Consider the following 19087-nt stretch of genomic DNA (forward strand, 5'->3'; position numbering starts at 1 on the left):
TGGTGTCACCAGGCTGAGATACGTTGCAGGCATCAGCAGCCCAAGAAGTTGTGCTTCTGCAATTTTGCAATAGAAAAGTCCAAACATAACATATACAGTACATACAAAGATGCAAAAGAGTATTTTATTGAATTTTTTTTTTAAACGTAAAAAAGAGGTATTTTATGCAGACTGCTCAGCAGTGGTGTAGTTAGGTGCCACGGCGCCCGGTGCAAGGGCATGTTTTGCGCCCCCCCCTCCCTCCAATATGTCATAGGTGAGGCTCCTGCGCAGTGAAAAGTTGTCACGGACCAACATTATACCACACACCGTAATGCCCGTTGCACATTTTAGTGAACTTTGTAATTCCAATTACACATAAGCCCACACATGATGCCCATGACATACTATATAACACTCCGCAATGCCCATGACATACTATCAGCGGCGTAACTATAGCACCGCAGCCCCCGCCACCGCGGGGGGGCGCTGTGCATGTGGGGGCGCCGGGGGCTGCGGTGCTATAGTTACACCCCCCCCCCAATCCCCCGCAGACTTACCTATCTCGCTGGTCCCGGCGGCTCCGTTCTTCTGCTGAGGACCACCACAAAATGGCCGCCCCCATATAGCACACAGTTCTCTGAAATTGTCTGCTGTATGAGGGCGGCCATTATGTGGTGGTCCTCAGCAGAAGAAGAACGGAGCCGCCGGGATCAGCGCGATAGGTAAGGCTGCAGGGGATTGGGGGGGGGGGGTTTGCATGGGCGGCGGGGGATTGGGGGGTTTGCATGGGCGGCAGGGGATTGGGGGTGCTTGGCGGGACGGCGGCGGGGGGCGCCCAAAACTTAGTTACGCCACTGCATACTATATAACACTCCGCGATGCCCATGACATACTATATAACACTACGCAATGCCCATGACATACTATATAACACACCGCAATGCCCATGACATACTATATAACACACCGCAATGCCCATGGCATACTAGATAACACTCCGCAATGCCCATGACATACTATATAACACACCGCAATGCCCATGACATACTATATAACACGCCGCAATGCCCATGACATACTATATAACACTCCGCAATGCCCATGACATACTATATAACACTCCGCAATGCCCATGACATACTATATAACACTCTGCAATGCCCATGACATACTATATAACACTCCGCAATGCCCATTGCATACTATATAACACACCGTAATGCCCATTACACATTTGACACATAAGTGCCACTTACCTAGATGCTCAATGCCAGGGGCTTCATGCTCAATGCCAAGGGGCTTCATGCTCGATGCCAAGGGGGACTGAATTTGCTCGTTGCCCAGGGGTTCAGAACTCCCGGCCGATGTGCAGCAAGGTGGGAGGATGGGTGCAGCAGGGTGGTAGGGTCGGTGGGTGGGTGCAGCAGGCTGGGAGGGTTGGTTGGTGCTGCAGGATGAGTGGGTGCAGCAGGGTGGTATTGTTGGTGGGTGCAGCAGGATGGGTGGGTGTGTGCTTGCAGCAGGGTGGGTGGGTTAGTGCCGCAGGGTGGGTGGGTGCAACAGGGTGGGTGGGTGCAGCAGGGTGGGCAGGTTGGTGGGTTGGTGCCGCAGGGTGGGTGGGTGCAGCAGGGTGGGATGGTTGGTGGGTGGGTGCAGCAGGGTGAGTCGGTGTGTGCTTGCAGCAGGGTGGGTGGGTTTGTGCAGCAGGGTGGTTGGGTTGGCAGGGTCTTGTGCAGCATGGTGGGTGGGTGGGTTTGTGCAGCAGGGTGGGTGGGTGGATTTGTGCAGCATTTGGGTTTGTGCAGCAGGGTGGGTGGGTGGGTGGTTGGGTTTTTGCAGCAGGGTGGGTGGGTGGCTGCTTGCAGCAGGGTGGGTGAGTTTGTGCAGCAGGGTGGGGTTGTGCTGCTGGGTGGGTGGGTTTGTGCAGCAGGGTGGGTGGGTGGGTTTGTGCAGCATTTGGGTTTGTGCAGCAGGGTGGGTGGGTGGTTGGGTTTGTGCAGCAGGGTGGGTGGGTGGCTGCTTGCAGCAGGGTGGGTGGGTTTGTGCAGCAGGGTGGGTTTGTGCAGCTGGGTGGGTGGTTGCAGCAGGGTGGGTGGGTTTGTGCAGCAGGGTGGGTGGGTGTGCGGGTGATGCAGGGTGGATGCAGCAGGGTGGGAGGGTGCACCTTACCTCACCCCTCCCCCTGCTGTGCTGTGCTGAGCTGCGTTGGGTCCACCCCTCCCTCCCCTCCTCCTGGCTCCCCGCTGTGTCCGGGAGAAACTGCAGTGCTGCTATGTAAAATTCATATCTCCCGCTGGACCGCTAGCCAATAGGCGCTCGCGGTCCAGCAGCCACCAGTTGATTGGCTTCTGGACCACAAGCGCCCATTGGCTAGCGGTCCAGCGTGCGGGAGACGTGTTGTGAATTTTACATAGCAGCAGCAGCAGCACATCTCTCGCGGGGGAGCGGGCAGGGCAACGGCGGAGGCGGGCGAGCGAGCTGGCGGTGCCGGCACAGCTCCGGCGCCAGGCTAGCTTCCTGCACCCGAAGCGTGTGCTCCGCCGGCTCCGGGCTCGCTACGCCTCTGCTGCTCAGACATATACAAGACTGCACTTTGCCATTGGTTGTGGTGCCAGCAGTCGGAAGACATCCCAGCTTCCCAATGCTAAGGATCCTTAGAGGTGCCCCATAAGTGCCCTAACCCTCTCCCCCAACCCTCTAAGTCTCCCTGCCTGCATCCTAACCCTAAACCTCCCCCCTTAGTGTCTAAACCTAATCATCCCCCTTACTGCCTAACCCTAACCACCGTTTTAGGGCTTAACCCTAATCCTCCCTCCCCGTAGCCTAACCATAACCTCCCCCCTCCGCAGCCTAACTATAATTGCAGTTCTGGTAAACCACCAGCCACAACATGGTCCTAATGGTCCTACACCTACATGATACTAACAACTAAATTTGGACATAAATTAAACCCCTTTCAAACCGCACCTCGGACACGGGTAATTGCCGGGTCGCTGCCGTGTTGAGGTGCAGTGTGAAAGTACCAAAGTTCATAACCTGGGTCAACCAACCTGGCAATTTGCCCCGAGTTATAAGACGGGTTAAACCTCTGTATAATGGAAGCCCTGAGTTTAATGTGAAAGTAGCGGACCCGTGTCACAAGAGTGTCTTCAAGTGAGAGAGAAGAAACAAATGCTGCAGTATACAAGTGTTTACAACACTTCTCTGTTCAGGATTAATTAAAACTTAATGAACGTATTTAAACTTAACACAGGAAAGGAATCACTGTAGTATTAACTCCTAGGTTGGTAATAATACACATACATTGTGTGTTTTGTTTCCAGTTTGGGTCCTCTCACCCATCGTTCTTACAGGGCTTCTTGCATAAATATTGTTAATGGTTTACATGTAGTTCCGTCCTCAGGCAGGATAAGGTTGTAGGAGGCCCCCTGCATCCAGTGTCTGACGTCAGTAATGGGAGAACTGAGTTTATGGGGAGTTCATCTCCTAGTAATCATGGCCCAGGGTGACATACCACAGTGGCTGTGCACCTCCATGTATGAGCTGTGCACCTCCATGTATGAGCTGTGCACCTCCATGTATGAGCTGCCTGTACACCTCCATGTATGAGCTGTGCACCTCCATGTATGAGCTGTACACCTCCATGTATGAGCTGCCTGTACACCTCCATGTATGAGCTGTGCACCTCCATGTATGAGCCCTGAGTTGTTAATTATTTTGTACGTTCGTGTTGTTTTAGTGCTGGAATTCAGCTGCAGGCTTTATTTCTAATGTTTCCAAGAAGTGTGGTATAAAACATCAACATTCAGAAAGTCTACACCAGAATGTCGACAAGGTTCATTGACATAGCCTTTAGACGGCATTGTGCATGTTGACAAACTTTTTACTGCTAGAGCCCTAACCCTACCCTACTGCTAGAGCACTAACCCTACCCTACTGCTAGAGCCCTAACCCTACCCCTAATCCTAACTGCAGCCTAAACCTAACCCTAATCCTAACTCTAACTGCAGCCTAAACGTAACCCTAACTCTAGATACTTGGGGGTAACCTGCGCACTGTGCTTTGTTCGGTGCTAGCGGTGGCACCAGCCGTTTGACCTGGCACGGCTAGTTTTGATAAATACAGAAGAGGGTAGTGGTGCCGCGCTCTGCCCTTATAGTCCTTTTTGCTGGTGTGATGTATATGAACAAATGATGACTGGAATCTCTGGTCTATTTTGAAAAATATTGTAACTTTACTCATGAATAAATGTAAACATTGTATGCATTCCAAATGCTTTCACAGATAGGTTTATACAGTGTTAGTATCCACGTATATTGTTACAAATAAATAAAACAATGAAATGGGGATTAGGATACACGTACAGATTCACAAATGCAAACACATAAATGCAGATTCATAAATGCAAACATATAAATGCAGATGTATAATTCTGTATGTCGTGGTGTGAGGGGTATTGGGCGGTGTAGGTGGGGGTGCACAGGGGGTCTGCAGGAAGGTGGATGGGGGCGTCCTGGAACGGAGATGGGCTGCCTTGCGGGGATGTTGTTGCTCGTCCCGGTAGACCTGAATCTACAGGTTCCCCGTGCTGGTCAGGGGGTGCTGGTATTCTCGGGTTGTCTGTTGTCTGTGTCGACCGTTTTCCTGGCGTCAGGTCTGCGGGTGGACGTCAGGTCTGCGGGTGGTAGCGGTGCACTAGCGGGTTGGGGGTTGGCGGTGGTTGGTCCGGAGGAACCTTATGCCGTTCCTCTTCAGGGTGACAGTTCAGCGCCGTTCGCCGTCCAGGCTGCTGCGCTGTCTGTCACTCCTGTTCGGTCTAGCGTGGTTCTTCTGACAGGGAGGCGGGAGCGGTTGCCGCTGATTAGCCGCCTGCCGCTGCGCTCTCCAGCCGACAGAGTGCCTACTCACCTACTCCCTCTCCGTTATGCCCGTGCTGCGAGTCTCTGCACCCGCCGGTGTTCTTCAGCTGTTTGGTCTTCTCCGTGTCCTCGCTCTTTGTGATGCCACCAGTTGGTGGTCCCGGAACACTGCGGGTGATGTTTGCCGGCTGTTCCAATCTTTCTCTGCTGTTGTTGATTTGTGCGGCCCCTGGCTGGTGAAGGGGTGGGGGTTTTCAGGGTTCTTGGGAAGGCTGTGGATTGTGGGTGCTTTTTGGTTCCTTGGTGTCTCTCTCTCCAACGCGTTTCGGCCTTTGGATGGGCCTTCATCTAGGGAGTTTGCAGAGTGTGCTCCATGAGGCTGTCTTTATTAGAGGTGGGCGGGAGTTTGGTGGGCGGTCTCGTGTTTGTCTCTTTCTCATTGGTTATTAGATCTTGCTTCTGAGTGGTCGGTTGTTCTCTGTTGTGATTGGTCCTGTTGGGCTGTCAATCACATTTTGCCCACCAAACTCCCGCCCACCTCTAATAAAGACAGCCTCATGGAGCACACTCTGCAAACTCCCTAGAAGAAGGCCCATCCAAAGGCCGAAACGCGTTGGAGAGAGAGACACCAAGGAACCAAAAAGCACCCACAATCCACAGCCTTCCCAAGAACCCTGAAAACCCCCACCCCTTCACCAGCCAGGGGCCGCACAAATCAACAACAGCAGAGAAAGATTGGAACAGCCGGCAAACATCACCCGCAGTGATCCGGGACCACCAACTGACGGCATCACAAAGAGCGAGGACACGGAGAAGACCAAACAGCTGAAGAACACCGGCGGGTGCAGAGACTCGCAGCACGGGCATAACGGAGAGGGAGTAGGTGAGTAGGCACTCTGTCGGCAGGAGAGCGCAGCGGCAGGCGGCTAATCAGCGCCAACCGCTCCCGCCTCCCTGTCAGAAGAACCACGCTAGACCGAACAGGAGTGACAGACAGCGCAGCAGCCTGGACGGCGAACGGCGCTGAACTGTCACCCTGAAGAGGAACGGCATAAGGTTCCTCCGGACCAACCACCGCCAACCCCCAACCCGCTAGTGCACCGCTACCACCCGCAGACCTGACGTCCACCCGCAGACCTGACGCCAGGAAAACGGTCGACACAGACAACAGACAACCCGAGAATACCAGCACCCCCTGACCAGCACGGGGAACCTGTAGATTCAGGTCTACCGGGACGAGCAACAACATCCCCGCAAGGCAGCCCATCTCCGTTCCAGGACGCCCCCATCCACCTTCCTGCAGACCCCCTGTGCACCCCCACCTACACCGCCCAATACCCCTCACACCACGACATACAGAATTATACATCTGCATTTATATGTTTGCATTTATGAATCTGCATTTATGTGTTTGCATTTGTGAATCTGTACGTGTATCCTAATCCCCATTTCATTGTTTTATTTATTTGTAACAATATACGTGGATACTAACACTGTATAAACCTATCTGTGAAAGCATTTGGAATGCATACAATGTTTACATTTATTCATGAGTAAAGTTACAATATTTTTCAAAATAGACCAGAGATTCCAGTCATCATTTTTTCATATACATCACACCAGCAAAAAGGACTATAAGGGCAGAGCGTGGCACCACTACCCTCTTCTGTAACCTCTAACTGCAGGGTAAATGTAACCCTAATCCTAACTCTAACTGCAGCCTAAACGTAACCCTAACTCTAACTGCAGGGTAAATGTAACAATAATCCTAACTTCCCAGAATCCATCTCGGGTACAGCCCTTACATCTCTCCTAAGTGTGGACCTACCTAGGGCTCTAGGCATCACAGATACTACTGACATACCCCACATAGAGAGAGCACATAGACTGGGCCCAATAAGAGACGACACCACCAATCGCTCAATACCGGTAGTTGCCCGCTATCTAGACTATAGAAGGAAGGAGAATATTCGCAAAATCAAAGATTTTAGAATGGGTGAACAAAGAGTCTTGATATTTCAAGATTTCTCAGTGGCAGTTGCTCAAAAGCGTAAGGAATTTTCTGAAGTATGCACTTACCTATACAGACATAATGTGAGATTCGCCCTTCTATACCCCGCAAAACTGAGGGTAGTGGAAAATGGTACTCCACTATTCTTTAATAATCCAGAGGAGGCGAAATCTCACTTTATGCAAGACAGGTCGCCTAGGCGATCCCCCAACAGATGAAACTCATCTTAAAAACAAGCACTCATTTCCCGATACACTAAACCCCCAGGACGAAATTAATGAAGTTTATGTACGCACATTTGCTTCAACTCCTTATTTACCTTATTTCACAAGTTACAAGTGCGCACCCCTTAAACAGGATGGTGCCCACAGTTCTGTTTTGGATGTTATGGAAAAATTTAGAAAATGTTTTTGTGAGACATTGTATGTTTATTATTGAATTGTTCAGATTTTTGAGACTATTATCCAACCGTCAAACTCTTACGCAGCCCCATCAAAAGAAAGCGGGTTACCACCCGCCTTAAACGTTTTAACTCTGACATAATCTTACTACAAGAAACACACTGGACACCTGAAGACCCAGCCACACTAAAAGCCCCATGGATTGGTTCATGCCTCTCTGCATCTTTTCATAGAAAGGCCAGAGGTGTAGCGATCCTGTTTAAAAAAGATTTACCCATATCCATTTTAGAGGAAACCACAGACCCCGAAGGACGATACATAATCCTAGACATTGAAGTTTACAATACCAAATATACCCTGGTCAACTTATATGCCCCTAATGTCAACACCCACACATACATCCAAGACTTTGAACACATCCTTCAAAATAAGGCCAAATATCCAATAATTTTGGGTGGCGATTTCAACATGGTAGAAGACCCAACAATGGATAGAACCCCATGCTTACCCAGGACCACAGACTTCCAAAGCCGGTTCTTGCTATCCCTAAACACAAAGTTAGGATTAACCGATCTACTGAATCCAACGGATAGAACACACACGCATCTATCACTAGCACATAACTCACTCTCCCGTATCGACAAGTTCCTAATAGCTAATGAATTAATAACCGATGTATGTAGAACTGATATTTATGACATAATAATCTCCGACCATGCTCCAATTATGGTTGCTCTTAACCATTCACATATGCACCCGACAGACCATATCTGGAGATTCCCCTCATATCTATCTAATTCAGATGATTTCAAATCATACCTAACATATAATTGGACCAATTATGTGGATGACAATCTAGCCTATTGGGACCGCCCGGACATCTTCTGGGAGGCCTCAAAGGCAGTTATGCGAGGTATAGTAGTATAAAATACTGGAGGTTTCCAAGGCGCAGGGAAAAACAGAAGAGCAGCTCAATATAACCAAAAAACTTGTTCAACCAAAACAAGTAAGACAATGATAATACAAAAAGGGGTAAGGATATATTCAAGCGCTGTCTGTATGTGTTCTCTTCGCTTCTCCCGTTCTCATGGGTCGATATGTGAAAAATAAAGAGAGAGAACACAATGTGTGGAACTGTATTTTTTGTTTCAGAACATACAGAGGGAATAGAAGTGGGACATACCACACTCACAGATGGAGTGTGTTTTTCAGATTCGTAAAGGTATCTTTTTTGGTGATAGTATAGCCTTCACCAAAAACCACCCTGGTGTCCAATAGAATTTGGTTAGGCGTACTTTTTCACTCACACGATCAAGGTGTTGCAATACATATAATGGTTTCTTTTTAAAAAACAGGCGTACCGGTAACTCACAATTTGCAGGAATTTTCAAAACACATCTGGGTTTCTTTATCTTGAGAAAATTGTTTTATTGCCAAAAACACACAAAACATGTTAAAAAGACACTCTGACCATAGGTACACAGGAGACAAAAGTCCAAAGGTGGGTGATAGATGTTGAAAAAAACTCACACTAGATGTACACCAAAAACTCTCCGGATAAGTTTAAAGATGTCGGTGAGTAAACACCCAATACCTTTGTTTTAATGTCCAGCGTAAACACAAAATGGTCCAAAGTTCCAAAAAGAGGTCCAGCGTAAACACAAAATGGTCCAAAGTTCCAAAAAGAGGTTGTGCAAATCCAGAAAGCCAGCCAACGCGTTTCGATTTCAAATCTTTTTCAAGCCTTGAAAAAGATTTGAAATCGAAACGCGTTGGCTGGCTTTCTGGATTTGCACAACCTCTTTTTGGAACTTTGGACCATTTTGTGTTTACGCTGGACATTAAAACAAAGGTATTGGGTGTTTACTCACCGACATCTTTAAACTTATCCGGAGAGTTTTTGGTGTACATCTAGTGTGAGTTATGCGAGGCCATATAATTGGCTATGTTGCCAAAAAGAAAAAAGAGGCTAAGATTAAACACGACACCCTTAATAGAGAAATGACAGCAGCTTTCCATGCTTATTCAACTAACCCCTCCGACTCCACCTTTCTACCATATAAACAAGCTAGGCAACTATTTGAAACCTACTTAGCTACCCAAGCAAAACACTCAATAGATTATACTAGGAACAGATTCTACAGATGGGGAGACAAAGCCGGCAAATTACTAGCGATGGTAGCGAAACCACCCAAACGACGTAACATCATTACCTCGCTAAAGCACCCAATAACCGGAAAAGTTATAACCAAAGCCTCAGAAATTGCCTCTCAATTTCAAACCTACTTTGAAAACTTATTTGCCTCATCACCTGTAGACCCTGTTGCTCAGGAAGCTATATTACCCATGGAGGTTCTCCCTCCCCTCACACCTGACCAAAAATCGGCCCTTACTGGAAACATTACAATGGAGGAAATTAACCTAGTTATATCTAAACTACCTAATGGTAAATCCCCGGGACCAGATGGATTTTCGGGAGAATATTATCGCATGCTACAGACTCAAATTGCCCCTACTTTATTAGAATTATTCCAAAACATATACAAAGATAAAGTTCAATCCCCCCTTTTTAATGAGGCCCACATAACACTCATACCTAAACCAGACAGAGACCACACCTTACTACCTTCATATAGACCCATAAGCCTCTTGAATGTAGACTATAAACTATTAACAAAAATAATGGCCCTACGACTTCAATCTATTCTACCTGACATACTTACCCCCTCACAAATGGGGTTTGTACAAGGAAGACACTCAATTAAAGCCGTGCGCGCAGCACTAGCAGCAATCATTTCCTCCCATGACTCACCTCGATCTCGAAATATGCTTTTGAGCTTAGATGCGAACAAAGCATTCGATATGGTATTATGGCCACATCTATTCTTTGTCCTGGAAAAAAGGGGGTTTGACCCGGAATTTATAGCCTTCATCCATACTATCTATCAAAACCCATCAGCCTCACTACTGATCAACGGCTGCAAAGGACCCCGCTTCTATTTAGAAAAAGGGACCCGCCAGGGCTGCCCCCTATCGCCCCTGCTATTTAATATTGCATTGGACCCCATCCTGCGCACACTACATAACTGGCCAGACTTTAAAGGCATAAAAATAGGCACACAAGAGCTGAAACTATCGGCATTCGCCGATGACATCCTCCTCTACGTAACCAACCCAGAAACTACCTTGCCTTTAATTCTAGACAAACTAAGCGCCTTTGAACCTATAACTGGATTTAGCATTAATATTGACAAATCAAAAGCCATGCTCTTGTACGGACCCAATACCCCTCCCACGTGGGCAAGCCAACTCACATTAAAATGGCAGACCTCACATATCCCATATTTAGGGGTCTCATTACCCCGCAACCCTGCAAACCTATACACACTAAATGTCACCAAAGCTATTACCACCCTAAACAACGATATCACCAGATGGGAGCGTCTCTCACTTTCATACCTAGGAAGAGCCAACCTGTTAAAAATGGTAGCAATTCCTAGATTACTTTACCCCTTACAAATACTCCCTGTATTACTAACAAAAAAAAGACACCCAACATATCACGATGCTCTTTCGCAAATTTATCTGGAAAAATGGACGTGCCCGTATAGCCATGAGAAAACTGATACAACCAACATTTAACGGAGGAATAAACTTCCCTGATATCACTACATATAACTACGCAGCTCTATTTCGACATTTACGAGACTGGCTACATAACAGCTCTGTCTACATCAACACAATATTAGACCAAGGATCCTTAGGTAACACCAGTCTAATTGGCTTTTTACATCAACACGATCAGGAAATACCCGAAAATTTGAAGCTCAATCCCCTCCTATGGACCACTAGGAAAATATGGCACATACTGCGACACGCAGCAGGTTTGAACCAATACCACTCCCTTTATCTACCCCTCTTAAATAACCCAGCATTCTTAGACGGCATGGCTGCTCACCCCTTCACGACTTGGAAGCTGGCGGGTATCATCTCTGTAGGATCGCTGGTAATGAAAGAGGAGAGGCGCCCCCTACGTTTCTCCGAGCTATCAGCTCAACACACTATGGTCAGTCCATACCCGCTGGCATTTATACAGGCTAGATTCTACGTATCGCATGTTATTAATCACTTTTCGAATGCTGACTGGACTAATACCCTGGATACCATGTTGTCCTACTCAGTTCCAACCTCTAAAGCTGTATCCATACATTACACCTATCTAAGAAAAATCATTGATCATTCAACAATAAAAGGGGGAATGTCCACTTGGCTGACACACTTTCCCTCACTAGACATAACACAATTACAAAAGGGTCTTCTTTACTCCCGACAGACTCTCAAGGCCAGCATGTACACACAACTTTTTCTTAATATATACCATAACTCATACCTATCCCCTATTAGAAGATACCATATAGGAACTTCTAATGCTCATACCTGCCCGAAATGCCACATGGAAAAAGCAGACAACTTCCATTGTCTGTGGGCTTGCCCAATAATCCGCTACTTTTGGCTTTTAGTAAAACGTTATGCAGAGGCCAAATTAGTTACATTTGTCCCTATGACCCCAGAATGGGCAATAATGGGCATATTTGACCCGAACCTTCGCATAACAAAAGTGAGCAAAAAACTTTTACTGGCCTTGAGCGCTGCGGGAAGAAAAACTATCCTCCAGAGTTGGACTGACCATACCCCCCCACAATTTCCCTTATTTTTAGCAAAACTCCACTTCTTATTCAGAATGGATTGGATAGAAGCGACTATCGATAGAAACAAATATGTAGAAAAGTTCTTCCTCCTATGGGATTCCTACATACCCACCCTACCCCCCAATACAAGAAGGATGATACATGCTAGTTTAAAATCGACCACATGGTACCTCACTAGGATAGCTGCTCAAGACCCCCCTGTCCCTCTTGATTAATAATTGCCTAAGCCATTAACTAATTCGCTACCAGGATTGTTTACATAAAATGTAAGATGGTTGGATTAATGACATCAGACTTATGTACTTTGTTTAAACATTTTATTATATACCATGCATTGTACAACATTTACTGAATACTATGTGTATGTATATGCAATGTCTCAATAAAAAAGTAAAAAAAAAAAAAACAATAATCCTAACTGAAACCTAAACCTAACACTAATCCTAAACCTAACTCTAGCTGCAGCCTAAACCTACCCTAATCCTAACCACAGCTTAATCCCAACCCTACCCCTTCTCCTCTACCTAACTCTAACTTCAACCTAAACCTAACCCTAAACCTCTAACTGCAGCCCAAACACAGCTCTACTCCTAATCCTAACCTTAACTCTAGCACCAGCCTAAACCTACCCTAATCCTAACCACAGTTTAAACCCTACCCTATCCCATATCCTAACTCTAACTGCAGCCCAAACACAGCCCTACCCCATGTTCTCTACCTAACTCTGACTTCAACCTAACCCTAATCCTAAACCTAACTCTAAAGGGGTGTACACACTGAGCAATTTTTGCTAGTGAGCGACTTTAACTAAGTGATTTTGACTAAGCGATTTGACTAGATACAGCAGTGATTTTGACTAAGTGGTTTGACTAAGGACACCAGCGATTTTGACTAAGCGATTATGTCTATGGGTGATTTTGACTATACTAGAATTAACATGCTTGGTATTCATTGCAGATTGCCTAGTGACTATTACCTCCCTCAGCAGTGAATAGCAGCGATTCTGACTAGACAGCCGGCGATATAGTCAGAATATTCTTGCCTGGCAACTCTTTTTTACTAAGCGATATTATAGGACAATTTGTCACCTTCACAGAGATCTTTACTAACCTTCTAAGCAATTTTGACTATGTAGTCCATGGGTCCTCAAACTGCGGCCCTCCAGATGTGGTGAAACTACAAATCCCAGCATGCCTTGCCACAGTTTTCCTATAAGGGAGTGTTAAAACTGTGGCAAGGCATGCTGGGAATTGTAGTTTCACAACATCTGGAGGGCCGCAGTTTGAGGCCCATGATGTAGTCAAAATCACTTAGAAGGATCGCTCCGTGTGTACACCCCTTAACTGCAGCCCAGATGCAGCCCTACCCCTAATCTTAAATCTCTAACTAAATCTATTTAAATAAACCTGTAAATAAACCTGTTTGTAAATAAAGCCAGCCTAGACTGACTTTTATTTGGAAGCGCCTGGACACAGATGGGGCGGGCGGCTGGCTCGTGAGTCCGTCAGCCACCCATCCTGAGCAGGCTTCTGCATGCCTGCGTTCACTTTTTCTGGGCGCACCCAACGTTTTGTGGGAATGCCCAGGAAACGTTGGTTGTCCCCATGTTCCAACCCTCTGCCAGCAACGCTGTGTGTGAAAACCTCGACAAGTATAATACTCACCATAGGCATTTGCACTGTGGGTCTGCGAATAAGTATTTTCAGGGAAAAGCATGCGCAGACCTGCAACATCAGACCCCGCTGCAAATTCATCTCTTTACGATCCAAACTGAATCAGGACCATTGTTTCAGAGATAGTTATTTTTTATTGTACCGTCAACCTTACATCTGTTATCACTAATTAGCTATTATCTCCAATGTCTGCTGAGTCCAACATAGTCCGATCATATTGTGTGGGGTTAATTTGGTGGACAGCCAGAAAGCAATACTGTACTGATATTAGCAACCTAATGCCTGCTGTGTACAGCCCTGTGTTACCATTTACTGCCCTGTGTCCTGCTTCTTACCCCTCTCAGTCAGGGGCGAATTTAGGGGTTGTGCCGCCCCTAGGCACAACATTTTTGCCCCCCCCATTTTAACATATTCATTATTATTAAATTATAAGTTTTACTAACTTTTCAAATGCAGTATACCTTTACACAGAATTCACCTGAGATCCCTCTGTAAAGAACACCCCTCCCCGATGACTTGCACTTGTGCAGCCCTTCGGCCACAAATTCACATTAGGACTCCCAGGTCTTAAACCTGGAAGTACTCACAATGCAAATGACAGTGGAGAGCGGCCCTGGGTGGGATCTTACCATCGCAGAATGCGATCTGGGTGGGATCTTACCACCCAGGAAGGCATTACAATATGTGATTCTAATAGCCAAATGTACTTCTGGGAAGAGGAAGGACAGATGTTTCAAATGGATCCAGTCCCTGCACACTGCTCAGCCAGGTGTCGGGGGTCATGTGTGGTTATCTCTAACTGTATTGCCCTGATGGCGACGCGGTAGGTAGCCCATAGACTACTGCCATCTCAGAATGGCGATAGCTGTAGAACCCAATGCAGTGCTGGGTATGGGTAAAAACCGGACCGCATACCTCCCAACATGACCCCCTCCAGGAGGGACACAATACTCTGTTTCTGGACTTCCCTCTTAATATATGATTACCATCACCTGTTTTAAACAGGTTAATGGATAAGAAAGGTGCTTCAACACAGGTGATGGTAATAATAAATTAAGGGGAAGTCCAGCAATAGAGCATTCTGTCCCTCCTGGAGAGGGTCATGTTGGGAGGTATGGGACCAGGACAAGACCCCCGGACATCAAAATCTGCAGTCCGGAGCTTGTAGTGTCCGGTCCAGGGGGGCTGCCTTTGACACCTGTCACCAGGGAGTGGAGGAGGGGAAGAATAAAGCCTCCCTTTATGTTCCGGGCATGTAGCAAAAACCGGACAGTCCGGACCACACGGGGAGGCTGTAATCTCCCCTCCCCCATGTCCCTGGTGATAGCTATCACAGGCATCCCCCGGACTGGACACTACAAGCTCAGGACAGCAGATTTTGATGTCCGGTCCGGCGTTTAGTCCAGGTCCGGTTTTTACATAGTGACAGTCCCTGCAGTGCTGCCCAATATTGGAGCATGCTCCATAGAATCCTATGGGAGGATGTGGCTGCGTGCAGCAATAGAGTGATGCGGACCCTTCTACATATATTCTGGAAATACTTTTTTGTGGCTAACCCTCAAAAATGGGTATTCGCTGCAAATATTAATGATAAATTGGCCCCATAATGTGCCCTCAAATCACATGCTGTATGTCCCAGTGAGTCCCAAAATCAAATAATATCACATAATATGCCCCACTTTTATTTCTATATTGGACAATATGTGAACAATGACATGAAGGTATAATAAAAAAGAGCAGTATTTGAGGTATGAGGCTTAGACCCTGTTCCTTGTTATTGCTAGATCCTTTGGTAGTGCATTGCCCGTGAGAGGTTCATAGAAAGTCAATAACATATATGAGAGCCGGCTGCTATGGTACCTGAAAAGTCAGTGCTGGAAAGCGAGAAGTATAAAGGCAAATCGCCGCCATAGTCGCCGGGGAGAGGCTGCCGCTTGCTACAACCAGTATGAGCGCTGTTTGCCGAAAGTATGTAGGAGATGCAGGCGTTCCGTCTGCTGACAGTGTCACGGAGATGAGAGATTTGGCAGTAAAGGAGCAGGAGCTGGCTCTGAAAAAAATATTTTTGCACAGCTGCGTCTGGTAGAGGACAGAGTTAGACCCGCAGAGGAATATACTGTATAGTTCCTCCCCTGGAAGAGGCGGATGGTAGACTCATGGAAGGCCAAGTCACTCATCTTTAACGGCGATGGACAGCGCGCCGCACGGCCAAGTCTGGGAAGCTGTCACTCATCACTGCTGTGGCTGTCCCACCCTTCACCCGCCCACCACAAGTACAGAAAGTTCAGCTGCCACATTATGAAGAGGTCAGACTGTGCAGATCAGCCACCATAGAGATGCCTGCAGAGCAGGCTGTGAGTAATTCTGTGGCCGGGCAATGTGGGGGGACTGCCAGAATGCATTGCCACCCCATTCTGGCTCACTCAGGTCAGTCACACTCACCGGCAGCCTGGCTGCCGCCCATGACATGTGCCGCCCCTAGGCCCGTGCCTCACGGGCCTAGTGGAAAATCCGGCCCTGCTCTCAGTCCTATAATCATCACTATATTGCTGTGCCCATTTATTTACTACATTTCTTATATAGCGAAGCAAAAAAGCATAGCTGATCACACTGGCCAGGTCCCTGCACTTCTTTCTTTACCAGCGCACAGAAAAAGTTGTGCATGAGTATGGATATCACAGTGAGCCCTGCAATTACGTTATCTGAAGATAGCGTTATTATCACAGGATTCACTTCAGTATTTAAAAAAAATGTTTTTGTAAATTTGTCCCGATCGGAATTTCCCATTATAACTATAGGAAATGCAATCTGATTACTAAAACAATGTGGGTTTGGAGCAGTTTTTTTTCATGACCCGGTTTGAATCAGCCCCATTGTGTAGGTAAAGTTCAAAAGCTATGTATGGTAACATTGCACATATTTTATTTGCAGTAATTAAAGCTAATCCCTGTGATCCTAACGCAACCTAACCCTGTTAAAGAAGTCTGTAGCCTGCGGGTCCCCAGTTACGTAGCGCTGGCCTTTGGGGCTAATTCAGGCAACGTTATTTAATAGACCGTGAGGTGTCATCAAGTGAGCCAGCCAGGCTGTTGGGAAAGCAGTTAATCATCGCACATGAAAAACATGAACCTGACATTTTATTATTGCAGCATCAAATGCTGACAATAACCTATAATTTATGGCATAATACAATTTCCATAATTACAGGCTGGATATATAGTTCCTAACATTTTAATCCAGTTTCCAGGTACTGTACGTATTGCCGCTAGGCAGGTGCACGTAGGCATTTTATGTAGATTCCAGTGTAGGTAAGTTTGGGAGTACTACGCCCCAATCATGTTTGGCAATCATATGGTTATTATGTCATTTTTCTTGCATAATTATATGTAAAATAATAAACCTTGCAGTTGATCAGAGCTGAAAATTGGGATATTACAAGACCAAAAATTTGGGAACAACATAGCCCATTTATTAATGTACTAATTGCGGTCAATCCTTCAAAATGGTCTTTGGGGCACTATTCAGTATTGTGTGGTTATTTCAAGGGGGTGAGACTACCGAAGTAGCTCAAGTCGCCATCAGAGGTGTCTCGCTAATTGCTGCCACAAAAAAATGGGGTTGTTAGTCCCAATAGCACAAAGGAGAATACAAGAAGAAGTGGCGCTTAGTTTGATGAAAGATTTATAGATTTAATATCGAAATTTAGCAATAGATACAAATTTTATTAAAAAAATAAAGATAAGAAAAAATTCTACAGATTTATTAGCATAAAAAATGGCTAAACCAATGGTAGGTATGCAAGGACCGGATCAATTTTTTGGTAACAAAAAATTGGAAAGTGATAACTGTCCCGTCTCAGATACAATTCAATGGGTGGTACACCAATTGTACACTTTTGGAGCTGTTGTTTGCCCAGCAGAGGGTTATATTTACCTGACGCCGCTCGAGGAAGCAGATCCCTTGGAGGTTACTGCAGCATTAATGTCCTCAGATGTACACGGCCATTTGGTGTTAAGAGGGTATTTGTAATCCAAGCCAGGGCAGGAAGGCCAATGTGGAGGCCAATATGCTCACAAGTGGTAGGGTGATGTAGGTGCCTTTGGGTTCCACAGGTAGAAATGGTGGTTGCGGGTTCAGCAAAGTCCAAATAGGTATATTACCCAACATTGTCCGGTCCAGGGTGAACACTGGCGCGTTTCGCTGTTTAGAACATACAGCTTTTTGATAAAGCTGTATGTTCTAAACAGCGAAACGCATCAGCGGTTTGCTCTTGACTGGACAATCTTGGGTAATATACCTACTTGGACTTTGCTGAACTCGCAAGCTTAGGGGTCCCCCATATTTCTGAAACCAGCCCCAGACTCTTGGACCGGTCCTGGTTCCAAAAATACCGGGGACCCCAGATTTTTTTGTCCCCCGTATTTTTGGAACCAGGTCCGGTTCAATGAGCCCAGGGCTGGATTCAGAAATACGAGGGACCCCTATGCTTTTTGTCCCCCGTATTTTTGGTACCAGGTGGGGCTCAATGAGCCTGGGGCTGGCTATGCTCAGAAGGGGGACATCACGCCATTTTTTTACACAAAAATCGCACATGTCCTCAAATTCACCCATTTTCATGACTAAAATTTGCGCATTATCTGCATTTTTTGCCGTGAATTGGCATAAAAAATGGGATTTTAAAAAGTGCGATAATGTGCGATTTTGGAAAGTGACAAAAAATCTCATCCCATTAAATGTCACCCCAAGTCTCCAGGCTATGAGCAGCATCTGCTGGGGACACTACAACAGTTACCACTTTTGCATATGCGCTGCCTCCCTTGGCCTCTTCTGAGCTCTTCACCAGGTGGGTGGCGGAAGTTCTTTAGCATAACCGCCACCCATCCTGGACTTCCATGCTGTCTTCTGAGCTCTTCACCCAGTGGACGGCGGCCCTTAAGCTCTTTTGAATGGCTGCCGCTTGTGTTTTGAGTCCTTCAGCGCTCCTCCTCCACAGTAGGTCTGCCTCTCCAGCCTTGTTCTCGCTAACATTTGATGATGCAAGGGTGTGGGGCAATGCTGAGGCAAGTCGTGATTGGCTCACTGTGGCCATCTTGGATTGTCAAAGATGTTGCCACGGTGAACCAATTGCGGCTTGTCGCATATCACCCACCGCTTGCATAAGCTTATATTAGCCTGGGCGAGGCCGGAGATGCGGGCTGTAAGAAAAAGGGGGCAGTGCGATGACGCAATTCATGTTAATTTGCGTAATCATTGCCCCACCCCCAGCTTTACAATGGTTCACATAGGGATGGCCATCGTTGCAATTGCCATCAATGGTTGGCATCGATGGAAATTCTGCAACTGGCCATCAATAGTGCTAAACTATGCAATGGCTGACCATCGATATTTTTACATATCAATGGTCAGCCATTGTGTTTGATTGATTGGTCTGTGGCCTCAAAAAAATCAAAAC

Source organism: Crinia signifera, chromosome 2 (assembly GCF_055691185.1).
Source record: "Crinia signifera chromosome 2, ASM5569118v1, whole genome shotgun sequence".
In the NCBI taxonomy this organism is placed as follows: Eukaryota; Metazoa; Chordata; class Amphibia; order Anura; family Myobatrachidae; genus Crinia; species Crinia signifera.